General features: G+C 43.1%; 1 protein-coding gene across 4 annotated transcripts in view; it reads right to left on the bottom strand.

Annotated features, from left to right (window-relative positions):
- Nucleotides 1–10,056, bottom strand: part of FAM169A (family with sequence similarity 169 member A) — a 65,551-nt gene extending 55,495 nt beyond the window's left edge. Inside the window, exon 1 of one of the 4 annotated variants that reach the window (XM_027520026.1) lies at nt 9,976–10,056. The gene's annotated coding sequence lies outside the window, so the exon portion shown is untranslated. Of the gene's footprint in view, nt 1–8,606; nt 8,696–9,118; nt 9,242–9,633; nt 9,757–9,975 lie in introns of those variants that run through there. The other 3 variants (XM_027520025.1, XM_027520022.1, XM_027520023.1) reach the window with 3 other exon arrangements.
- Nucleotides 10,057–12,818: the final 2,762 nt, after the last annotated feature.

Here is a 12,818-nt window from a genome sequence, read left to right as displayed (position 1 = left end):
ACAGAGTGCTTACAGTTATCAACACTTAGGTGGGCTCAACAATGCTCAGAAATCCTTTTCTATCCTCTGAGAGGGGAAAAGGATTTGATTACATGTAGGTAAAGAGGCCTATAAATCTATGGGTAATGGGACAGGAGGTTAAATGTGGTTCGTAGTAGCATAGTGTCAGTCGCATCCGACTCTTTGTGACCCCACGGACTGTAGCCCGCCAGGCTCCTCCATCCATGGGATTCTCCAGGGAAGAACACTGGAGTGGGTTGCCATTACCTTCTCCAGGGGATCTTCCAGACCCAGGGATCAAACCCGGGTCTCCTGTGTTGCAGGCAGATTCTTTACTGTCTGAGCTACAGAGAAGTCCTACAAATGTGGTTCATATTTGTTACCTTTTTTATTTAGAGAACAAAAATCAACTTTTGAAGTCATAATCACTGAGCCAACATGGACTATGCACCTGATTCTATTTGAAACACTTCACATGTATCCCTGAGAGAGCGTTTATCCCCAACCCATGAAGCGGGAGATTTAATCATCTCATTTGTCAGATGAGGAAACTAAACACACAGCAGCCCCACCTGTTCAAGGCACCCTGTGTCTGTGTGTGTGGGCTCAGTCTGTGTCCGGCTCTTCGCAACTGCGAGCACTGTAGCCACCAGGTTCCTCCATCCATGGAATTCTCCAGGCAAGAACACTGCAGTGGGTTGCCATTTCCTTCTCCAAAGGATCTTCCCAACCCAGGGATCGAACCCGTGCCTTTTGCATTGCAGGGGGATTCTTTACCGTCTGAGCCACCAGACTAGCTGTGTGGCCATAAGCAAATTAGTTGAACAGAGAGAGGAAAAGGACCTCTGAAGAAGGAATAAAGTTCAAAGTAAAAACTAATAACCTTGAATATACATTAAAAATCTTACATCAAAAAACTCTGGGGCAGACTTTATATAATGAATATGATCCATAAGAATTAGCTTCCTTAATACAAAAGTTTTTGAACTAAGCAAATAAATAAGCAGGTGGCATGAACAGACAATTCATAAAACAAGAAAAACAAACATAAAAATGCTCAACTCAAAATTTTTTTAAAAGCCTATTGGATGTAAAATATTCGTATATATTTATATGTTTTACAGATAATAATCTGGAAGAGCTCACATTATTAACAGTAGATATTCCTGGTGAAGGAGGAAGAACCAAGGGAAGAAAGGAGATTCCACATGGAGCCTCCTTCCTCAATCGCTCACTCTGTAGTGTAGGCTCTCTTGGATGCAACTCTGACAAAATTTAGGTTATATGCCTGCATCCAACCTCCAAGGGAGAAGAATGATTTGGAAGGTTCTATCTTGGGAAGACAAGCAAGGCTCATAGGGCTGACATGGGACTCCTAAGCAAAATGAGTCAGACCACAAATACTAAACGACCACACCCAGGAATGGATGCTAAATCCTTATCTTCCTGTCTATACACTTGGAGGAAGACACAGTGAGCTACTTACATTTCTCAGGTACATATACAAAAGCCCAACAATAAATTAATAGGCTGTATGTGAAGCAGACATGTGCTTGTAACTGAAGCTTCCACTGATCGACCACATGTGGTTCTGCAGAAAAGAATATCTTTGCCTCTAGAACATGTCAGCTACCCCAGCCTGTCATGACCCAGATTATTAAACACTGTTTATAATCTCACAGGAGTAGTTTACAAACCTCAGGAGGGACAAAATAAGAACTATTTAAATGAATACACCATAAAGTTTTGTCCTTCATTTCAACATTAGACAATCTTTTTTTTTAAACCTGTCTTCTTTACCATGGAATAGATTCAATTTTACAGTGCTTAGAGTAAATACGAGTTTGACACAGTAAATCTCCAGGACATAGGCAATTTTAAAAAAACAGGAGTCTAAACACTATGCATTTGTTGTACATATCGTTACCATATAACATCACAGAGATATGTCTCATTAGAACCATGAAGATGGATATTTTCGTTTTAAAGGAAATCCCAAAAGAAAAACAAAACTTGGTACTTAATTTCGGCTTACAACTAGTGAAATATTCTGAGTCGCAATCACCACTACCACCATCACCACCACCTCACCCCATTTCCTAACACTTTCACTAAACAACAAAGAAATGTAACCAAGGGTTGCTGCTACTTGCAGAGTATCACAGCAACTTGAAAAAAAGCAGCCTCCCAACTACAGGCTCAACATTCCCCTTTCCCTCCCAGGCTTCTCCACTCTGCACTGCGAGCCACAGCCTCATACACCTGCTCTTGCAATCTTCCTGCAAACTCCAGTGTGTATGCTTACCCAGATCAAGTGAAATTGTTTTCTTACATTTCACTGGCAGCAGGCCCAGGGAAAAAAGAGATAGTAGTAGCCTTCCTCTCTGGCTTCAATATATTTGTTGTTTAATTGCTAAGTTGTGTCTGACTCTTCGCGACCCTAAGGACTGTAGCCTGCCAGGCTCCTCAGTCCTTAGGATTTCCCAGGCAAAAAATACTGGAGTTGGTTGCCATTTCCTTCTCCAAGGGTCTTCCCAACCTAGGAACTGAACCTGCATCTCCTGCTTTGGAGATAGATTCTTTACCACCGAGCCACCCGTCTTCAATACATATTACTATAAAAATGAATGACGAATGGCCGAACAAGTTTGCATAAACAAACCACACACTGGTGCTAGAACAAAGAATTGCCACAGATGAAATCCATGTGAAGTTCTGCGGCTAGAGGAAGAGCAATAGATGGTCTCTCAACAGGCAGATAGAAGGGGAGACCCTCTAGGATGGGAATGCTAAACGGAAGCCAGAAAGCATGCTGAGAATAGCTAGCTGGATTCATCAAGAGAGTTAAGGTATGTAAAAAGCAGGGGCATGCACACTAGGAAAATAAATTGGGGATAGAAATGACAGGCCAAGAACGCCAGATTAAAGAGTCTGGACTCTATTTTGCACACAGAAGGAGGTAATTTAAAGATCCTGAGCAGAAGAGAGACACCCAAGGCTATGGTTTAAGACAATTTACCCAGCAGCTGCGTATAGGATAGAATAATAGGTAAAAATGAAGGGAGACAACTTGAGAAACTTACATGAGTTTCTTGCAAGTTCCTCATGCATACTTCTTTTAACATACTTATCACAGGAGAGTGTGATTTACCTATTCTATCTTTTCTTCGTCTATTCTACCAGGCTCAGAACTCCAGAGAAGCATAATTTTTCCAAAAAAGTAGGGATGGGTCAAATGATCTCTGATGTCCTTTCTAACTAATACCTTAGGTCATGCATGACCACTTAGAGGAAAAAAACAGGGAAACAAGCACTTAATTTACAAAAGGTTGGTACCATCTAATGAATAATCATTTATTCTACCTCAAAATGTTTTCTGATGATGAAAGAACTATCATTCATTGCTTGTTTACCTTGCACGAGGCATTATGCTCAATATTCTACACATAATAAATAATCTATTCCTCAAAATGATTCTATGAGGGTAACTATTCTTACACACGTTCTTCCAATGACGAGCCTCAGGTGTGAAAACGTTAAGTTGCCCAAGTTCACACAGCTGGTAAGTGGCAGAGTCAGTCTCTAAACTTAGGCAATCTCTCTCCAGAGGCATTTAATCAGGCTCCTCGATCAAGACAAGAGTCAATATAACCCATAATGTACCTGATCATACAAATATCATATATCAAGCATATTGTTCAGTCACTCATTAAGTGTTAGATTTTTTTGAATCTCGCAGTATCCTCTCTTCAGACTTTAGATATTTGTTCTAATCCCTACAAAACCACCTGCAGAATTTTAAAATGTTTACTACACAATGAATACAAAGCCAACCATTTTAAAATGAAAGGGAAACTTAAAAGCTGACAAAATAAGAGATTCAGCTGGTACTAGATTCAATATGAATTATGAGCAAGTTTTTTTTTTTCCTAAGTTAAAGCAAAATGATCCCACAATAGGGCTTCATTCAAAATTAGGAAAGGTGTACCTCAAGGATATATACTGGGACCACGCTTATTTAACTTTTATGCAGAGTACACCATGAGAAATGTTGGACTGGATGAAGCACAAGCTGGAATCAAGACTGCCAGGAGAAATATCAATAACCTCAAATATGCAGATGATACCACCCTTACAGCAGAAAGCAAAGAAAAACTAAAGAGCCTCTTCATAAAAGTGGAAGAGGAGAGTGAAAAATCTGGCTTAAAACTCAACATTCAAAAAACTAAAATCATGGCATCTGGTCCCATCACTTTGTGGCAAATAGATGGGGAAACAGTGACAGACTTTTTGTTCTTGGGCTCCAAAATCACTGTGGGTGGTGACTGCAGCCATGAAATTAAAAGACACTTGCTCCTTGGAAGAAAAGTCATGACAAACCCAGCGTATTAAAAAGCAGAGACATCACTTTGCTGACAAAGGTCCATCTAGTCAAAGCTATGGTTTTTCCAGAAGTCGTGTACCAATGTGAGAGCTGGACCATAAAGAAGGCTGAGCGCTGAAGAATTGACTCTTTCAAACTGTGGTGCTGGAGAAGACTCTTGAGAGTCCCTGGGACAGCAAGGAGATCAAACCAGTCAATCCTAAAGGAAATCAACCCTTTCTTTTAGATAGGTCAGATAGCATCACTGACTGAGTGGACACGTGTTCGAGTAAACTCTGGGAGATGGTGAAGGACAGGGAAGCCTGGCATGCTGCAGTCCATGGGGTAAAAAAGAGTTGGACACGACTGAGCAACTGAACAACAATTAGATGCAGAAATGGAAAAGGACCTCTGACCTCTTCATGCGTCAGACAGCATTCAGTCTTTTATTCCATCCTGAGGATCACATTTTAAGAAAACTACACTGAAATGGCATCACCGACTTGATGGACAAGAGTTTGGGTAAACTCCGGGAGTTGGTGATTGACAGGGAGGCCTGGCGTGCTGCGGTTCATGGGGTCACAAAGAGTCGGACACGACTGAGCAACTGAACTGAACTGAACACTGAAATACAATCAGGATGGCAAAGGATCTGGAAACAACAGTATGGAAGATAAGGAAAAGGAACTGGGGAGAAATCAGTGAGGGCAAGTCCTATTGGAGAAGTCTTAGAAGGAAGGCAAGAAACTTCCCTTCAAATATCTGAGGTGTCAATATGCAGATGAAAACTTAGTCAACATACCTCTAAAGAGTAAGAGAAATGAGCATTTCCAACAGTAAATTCTATCCACAAATGTATCACACCTCATGAAAACACAGATCACCTAATTAACTCATCAGAGAGAACTGTCAGTGACTGCCGACACATTCCAGTTGTGACTGGAGTAACATCTCTCCACCCAAGGCACAAGGACATCCGTTTTCATCTAAGCCAGTTCTAGAAAGGAGAGCCAAGAGTCCACGGAATTCAGCTGAGTGATTATTTGTATATGCCAACTGTAAAATCACGGGAATCATTTTATAGAACTATGGTTTTTGTTGTTGTTGCCATTTTGAAAAGCTGCTCAGATGTAAAAAGTTAGTATTCACCGAAGTTTCACTTCACTCAGAATCACCTTGGTTTCTTTTTTAATGGTCTAGAAAATTTTATCAATAAATCTCCTCAGTCTTGAAATTTCAAATACTTTTAAATATGCATTAAATTACAAAGCTAAATATCAATACTTCGAACATGTGGTTGCTTTTTGCTAAATATAGCTAGATTTGCCACTCATATGCATATGTAATTAATAGAAAATAGGACCAGATATAAAAAATGTGTTTTTTTTTTTTTTACTTTTATTTTTTGGCCCTACCACACAGCATGTGGGATAGTAGATCCCTAAGGATCAAACCCATGCCCCCTGCAGTGAAGTGCAGAGTCTTAACCACTGGATCTCAAGGGAAGTATCCAGATCTAAAATGAGTAGATTCTTATTCTGGGATCCACAAGAGCTATATGCGGGACTATATAAATTACATTCAATTTTTCAAAACAACAGTCATTTCCCCACATTAATACACAAACTAATGAAAACCAAAAGATTTTCTTGTTTTTAATTTGAACTCTACCAACTCAACTCATTTTGGTTATACTTTATCTCATGAAGAGCAAAAGCTCTGACAAGTAGTAGAGAAATCACAATTTTAAAAAAGAAAAAGTCATTGTTTTGAAATGTACCTCAAAAAAGTACTGTATACTGCATGACTGTGGGGAGAAGATAATAAAAAGGAGAAAAAGTTGAGGAACACAGTTCAGTGTTCAGACTGAACACAGTTCAGTCCCTCGATACTTAAACAACAAAAATTCTAATTTCACTGATGACGATACTCGTAGTAGCTCACCTTTAGGAATGTCATCACATTTAATTCTGCTAACATTTTGAGATAAGCTGTATTATAACTACTCTTACAAGGCAAGGTTCAAACGTATCTATTTGGCTTAAATTGTGGAATTATACTGCCTCTGAATAATAACTACTGTTAAGAATCAGAGTAAGTTCATCTGATATATGAAGGGCCGGTTGATGTAAACTTGAAAGCATTACTAATATGTATAAAGACTTTATAGACTAAATTCCTTATCAATACAGTTTATTACTTTATCATTGTACAACAAAAAGTCAAGTTCATTGACTTTTTCTCTATAGCTATTTACTGAAATTGGCTTCTCCATTATCACTATACTGATATCACTCCTCCAATAATAACCTCTCAATTCCCAAATTCAAGGGATTATTTTCATTTTACCCCTCTTGTCCTTATGACAGACCAGACCCAATTGACTACTGTAAAGTTTCTCTTTCCTTGGACAATACTCTCAAGTTTATTAGTTTCCTTCCTTTCTCAGTTTCTTTCAGCAACTGAACCCTCTTCTCCTCTCCTGAATCCATAAATGCAGGGGTCCCCCCACATGCAATCTGGGCTGTTTTAAAAAAGGCAATTTACTAAATTGATTTGTTCCCAAAACATATTAGCAAAAATCTCTGGGCATTTAGATTAAGGAATTTGTAACATTTTAATCCACAATGCTAGACTATAAGCATCTTAAGAGTGGAGTTTGTTTTTGCACCCCACAGCATCGGATACTCAGTGTTTGTTGAATAAATGAAAGCTACCTCTGGTGTAACCTAAAACTAACATCTCATTGGAGAAGCTAGTAACTAAAATCATGCTCTTTTTTTCTCTTTTTACTCTGTGCTGAACTTCCTGGCAGGAACAACGTCAATCCTCAGGGACCTACAACAGGTCCAGTCAGAGCACAGGCAATCCTTAAGTTCTCTAAAACAAGACTCATCTCTCAAGGTCCAAGGTCCCTTTCACCTAATTCTCCAAAAAACATGTCAGCAGGGAGAGGCATTGCATTTCTGCTAGGGATGGTACATGATGCGGAATCATTTATTTTCAGACAGAATAAGTCAAAGAGTCTTCAACTAATCAGAAGTAAGTTTAGAGTGGATGGGTTTAAAAAGTTTAAATAGATGACTCTCAAAAACATCTAATTATAAAATATTTTTTCTCCAAATCAAAGTTAAATCTTTTGTTTGAGGTATATTACATAGCTATTAAAGGAATTCGTAATGATTTGAATACTACTTAAAAGACCAGACTAATCTGGAACTTGTTAGAATCTAAAATCCACAGATAAAGCATCTTAGATTGTAATCACTCAAGGAGCAGGCAATGTTGCTACTCATAGAAGTTAAGTTCCCTAAACCAATCCTCATCATAAATTCAGAGGAGTCCACTATGACAGCATACAAGCTTTCCGTGAAAGAGATATTTTATCATTGTTTGTGCTGCGAGTCTTATCACAAATGGACTCTCACCACCACATTCCCTGGGCTCGCACCCACATTGCCCCCCACCCCACAAACCAAAAGAGACAAGCAAAGATTTTTAAAAACCAAAAACTTAAAGTCTTGTCCATATACCAAAAACTTAACCTTGTGCATATTAGCTAATCAAAATCGTTCCTCTTGTAGGAGAAAACCAAAACACAGCTTGCAAAGACAACCTGTACATCTTTTGTACATGCAAGCAGACACACAAGGCAAGTCAAACCCAGATCCATTTTGGTGAATTCCCTCCAGGGCCCAACTGTGTGTATTATGCAACAGCCACCATTCCAGGCTTTAATCCCTGTCTGTGATGCAGTGATAAAATACCAATGGCCAGGGTACAACCTACTAGGAACTTGAGTATATTTGTGAGGAGACAAATTAAAAGCAAGAACTACCAAATTCTCAAGACCCTTGAAAAAGACAGGATGTGTTAACAGTTCTGAATCACAATACAACTTTTCCTTCGGGTAGTCTTTTAGCAACCTGTCCCTATCCCACTCAAAAATCCTCACACGAGAATGTTTTATTTGAGGTTTTGAAAGGAAATCACAAAAAAGGAAGGGGTCGTGGTTAATTTAGAATCTACTCCACATAAGACACTCAGACCAACTTCCAGAAGCTGAAAAGCCAGTGAGATACTTCATCTGAAGTAAATGTAACCCAGATCCCTGAGACATAAACAATCCAAAACTTCACCCAGATTTCCTAGGGCACAGGCCTCGAAAAATTGCACAACGGGCAGCCAAGAACTAGAACAAAATTGCAACGACCTGTATTTTAGAAGGGAATCTATACAATACCTAATCCAAACGTGGTTACAGGTAAGGGAGCTGGTCAGAGCATCCTTGGAGGCCACCTGCGTGGCGGAACCGGAACGCTTCCGCCCCACCCGCCACCAGGTCCGCTTCCCCCACGCCGAGGCCACCGGCCCGGACTGAAAGGCTCCAGGTGGCAAAGGCAGGAGGGGAGCGGGCTCGGCAGGCAGCAGCTGGGGAGCGGGCCGAGGCGGGCGCAGGAAGAAGGAGGCATTCCCTCACACAAAATGGTGGCGCTGGCGCGGAGGCCGGCGCACCTGGGGGCGCCCCGCACGCCCCTCGGAGGAGCCGGCCAGTCGCCCGCAGCTGGACGAGCGCCCCGAGCCCGAGCGGCCGGCGTGGGCCTGCGCCGCGCCCGAGCCCTCGGAGAGGCCCGCAGCTCGTGCCCGCGTCACTGCCCGCGGCTGTGCGGGGCCAGGCCGGCGGGGCGCGAGGCCGGACCCGGCAGCTTCGGCCTGGGCCCGGGAACCCCCGCCCAGGACGGGCCGCGCACTCACCTCGGACGCGCCGCCGGAGCCGCCGGAGGAGCCCGGGAAAAGAGGCGGAGCCGCGGGAATGAATGGAGCCGGCGGCGGCTCGCCGGCGACCCCCGGCCGGGCCCGGGCCGCGCCGCTCGCGGCTGCCGGGGCGAGTGCGGCCGCCTGCCCCCCGTCCGGGACACCCGGCTCCTGGTCGGCGGGCCGGCCGCAGCCCACCGTGCCCTCCGCCGGAGTGACGCACTCGCGCCGCAGCGCCTCCAGCCTCTGCGGCCGCACGGCGCCCGCGCCCACCGCGAATCCCCCCGCCCGCCCGCGCCGCACGGCCCCTCCTTGGCGCCGGGGACGCCGCCCTGCCTCCGGCCCCGCTCACGGGTCTCGCGGGCGCCGGGCAGGTGTGAGCTCGGCCGGCCGGGGGGCGCCTCGCGGCCCCCGCCCCGCCCCGCCCCCCGCAGCCCCTCTCCCCGCCCCGGCTGCCGTCGCTAGGCAGGGAGCGACGCCGCAGCTCAGGCGCTGGCCGGGTATTAAAGAGTGACCTTGGCTTAGCTATAAAAATAGGTGCGGGTAAGCCGCGGGGACCTCGACGCTGAAAGTGCGTATTCCTTGACTGTCAACATTCGCAGACGCCCGTTTGCATTCCCTGGGGAGTTCTCCAGCGAGGGGCGGGACCTCCGGGAATTTACCCAGGGTGGGCGAGGCCAGCCGACCTCGGGCCGGGATGCAGAGAGTGCGGGCGAGGACCACTGGCACCCGCCCGCCACCTCCCTCCTAAATCCTCTGCCACGCTGGAGGATGGAAGCAGAAAGGAGGTAGAGAGCCCCATTCCCAATCTGGAAAAACCCAATCTGGACAAGACAAGACTTCCATTTTGGGATTACCAGGAACCACCAGATTCCCGCGTTGACCTTTCCTCTTTCTTAGTCTAGCACACGCAAACTATCCCCAGGCGAACGGCGGCTCCACCCTCCTCTCCTCCCCTTCCTCTCCCAGCATATTTCGTCTGCCTTAGCGCCCCGGGCCCTTTTGCTAATTACACTCCCAATGAAGAAGACAAGCTCTCAAGTATTTAAAGAGAGATAGATTTCTTTAAAGTAATGCAGGCCATAATAAATGAATTGAGGAATAGTATTGTGTTAATCCGTAATCTCTGGAAAATAAACTCACCATTCAAGAGCTGCGGCATTGTTTTCAGCTCATCCAATAGGTTTGAAATTGCTTCTTTAATTCCTCGGAAATATTAAGCAATCGCAGTTCCAGCCTTTCTTGAATTTACTAACAGTCAACGAAGTCAATAACACTTGTTGATAGAGATATATTTAACTCATGTTTTTCACCAAATAGACTTTTCTAGTTGCTCATAAAAATCAATTTCACATCTCTAATGTTCTATTTGTAATATTTAATTAACAGAAATCTTAAATGTTATAAAGTATTTACCATTTTTCTGGCCCTTAACACTGAATAAGATTTAATTGAGCAGGAATTTTGAATAGCAGGCTTTTATTCACAGCAAATCTGAAATGAATGAAGTTATTTCAGGCTATTTGTAAATCGGAGTCCCCGGGGCAATTCCAAAGGATTGCCACTTTGGCAAGATGTCCTTTTGGCTACCAGGCTACAGGTGTTGAAGACTTGGGCCTTAGAGTAAAGCTAGCCAATGCAACTTTTTATGTTTGAAATGCATGAGTGTGGTTGGATTTTAGCTGTTATTGTAGTCGGTGGCCACTTATGCATGGGAAGCTATCTCTCAGGTGTCTGACCATGCTTTAGTAATCAAAGTCACACTCACCTAGCCCCTAAAAGAGAGACTCCAGTGGTTGCTCATTCAAGCAGCTCTCTTTCTGTGGCAAGGATCTTTCCTGGTGAGCCCTGGTGGAGAACTGCTGTCTCCTCATGAAGAGTGTCAAGTAAGGAAACTCTGGCTTTATTCTCTTCACTTGCAACAAGATAAAGCTCTGAGTGTTTTAACTGAAAAAAATAAAAAATCATCATTTACTTCCCTCTTTGGCTGAGATACACAATACCTTGCTTCTGTTTTTACCCATATTCTGAAGACCCATGGGCTCTAAGTGGATAAAGAACTGAAAAAAAATGAGTCTATCAGATTAATACATGCTATAAATCGCTACCAAAATATTTTAAAATATGCTTTGAAGCTTTTGTCTTAAAGGAGTAAGAGTTCTATAGCTTTGATTCTTGTTGTTGTATATGCTTGCTTCCCTGGTTGACTCTGAGGGTAAGGAATCTGCCCGAAATGCAGGAGTGAAAGTGAAAGTGAAATCTCTTAGTCTGACTCTTTGCGACCCCATGGACTGTAACCTATCAGGCTACTCGGACCATGAGTAAGAATGCTGGTTTGGGTTGCCATTTCCTTCTCCGGGGGATCTTCCTGACCCAGGGATCGAACCCAGGTCTCCTGCATTGCAGGCAGACGCTTTACCATCTGAGCCACCAGGGAAGCCTGCAAAGCAGAAGCCCGCAATGCAGGAGACCAGGGTTCAGTCCCTGGGTTGGGAAGATCCTCTGGAGCAGGGAACGGCTTACCCACTCCAGTCTTCTTGCCAGGAAAATTCCTTGGACATGCACAGAGGAGCCTGGTGTGCTACAATCTATGGGGTCACAAAGAGTCGGACACGACTAAGCAACTAACACTTTATGCTTGCTTTAATTATTATTTTGTTAAGTTATAAGCAGAAAGAAATATGTTCAGAGTTCTCATTGCATTGTTAGCATATGTCAAAAGGGAAATAAAACCATGGTAAGAGAAACTTGCAACACCTCCAGACATAGAGATTGCCGATATAAATGACCCAGAAAAGGGCCCTTAAATTGTATTAGAAAAGAGAAATTCCTAATGGCTAAAATAATGGCTAGTGGCTAATAATGACTAATGGCTAGTAATTGTTAGCAAGCTGCAAGGCATTCTACTAACTTCTTTGTAGAAATCAGCTCATTTAATTCTCATAACCACCCTTTGAGGGACATAGTAATGTTATGCCCAGTTCATCGACAGGAAAATTGAGGCACACAAAGAAGCTAAGTAATTTGCTCAGGGTCACATAGCTAATAATCCTGGCAGTTCGGCTCCAGAGCAAACTCCGTTAATCAGTGTTTCATACCACCTTTCATGGACACAAAATCTTATGCCATATGATTGAATTTTGCTTTTGAAGCCCTAAAACATACCAAATGCCAGTGTCTTCATCTTTAAAAGATTTCTTAGATGCAGTAGTATTTTCCTGGACATGAAGAGGAAATTAAATCCTTAGTTAAAAGAAAACTTGTAAGACTTCCTCACATATATATTAAGCAAAATTATATAATCTGTTAGTTTTTGAAAAGCAAACAAAACAACTTTCCACATCTTTTAAGGGTAATTGCTCTCCAAGTGTTTTTTTTTTTTTCCCCAAATTCCAGAGAACAGTTATACATTTGATTTATATATTTATTTAGTGAATGGAAGAAAAGATTCACCACCATCTCTGACCCTCCATTAGGCTTAATGGGCAGAATTGTTACCAAGTCCAGGCTCGCTCTGCTTGCAGCTAGATAGGGCAGTGAATCCGAGAGAGGAGGCATTGAGGAAAGGAAGAAACTTTAATCAGGGAGCCGGGAGACCAAGATGAAGGTAGGCTAGCGCCTGAAAATAACCGTCTTACAGTATCTGGATACCAGGTTCTTTTATAGATCAGAGATGAGGGGAGGTGAGGAAGCAAAGGAG

The sequence above is a fragment of the Bos indicus x Bos taurus genome, chromosome 20, assembly GCF_003369695.1.
Source record: "Bos indicus x Bos taurus breed Angus x Brahman F1 hybrid chromosome 20, Bos_hybrid_MaternalHap_v2.0, whole genome shotgun sequence".
In the NCBI taxonomy this organism is placed as follows: Eukaryota; Metazoa; Chordata; class Mammalia; order Artiodactyla; family Bovidae; genus Bos; species Bos indicus x Bos taurus.
The sequence above is the reverse complement of the archived record's forward strand: the minus strand, read 5'-3'. Positions and strand labels throughout refer to the sequence as shown.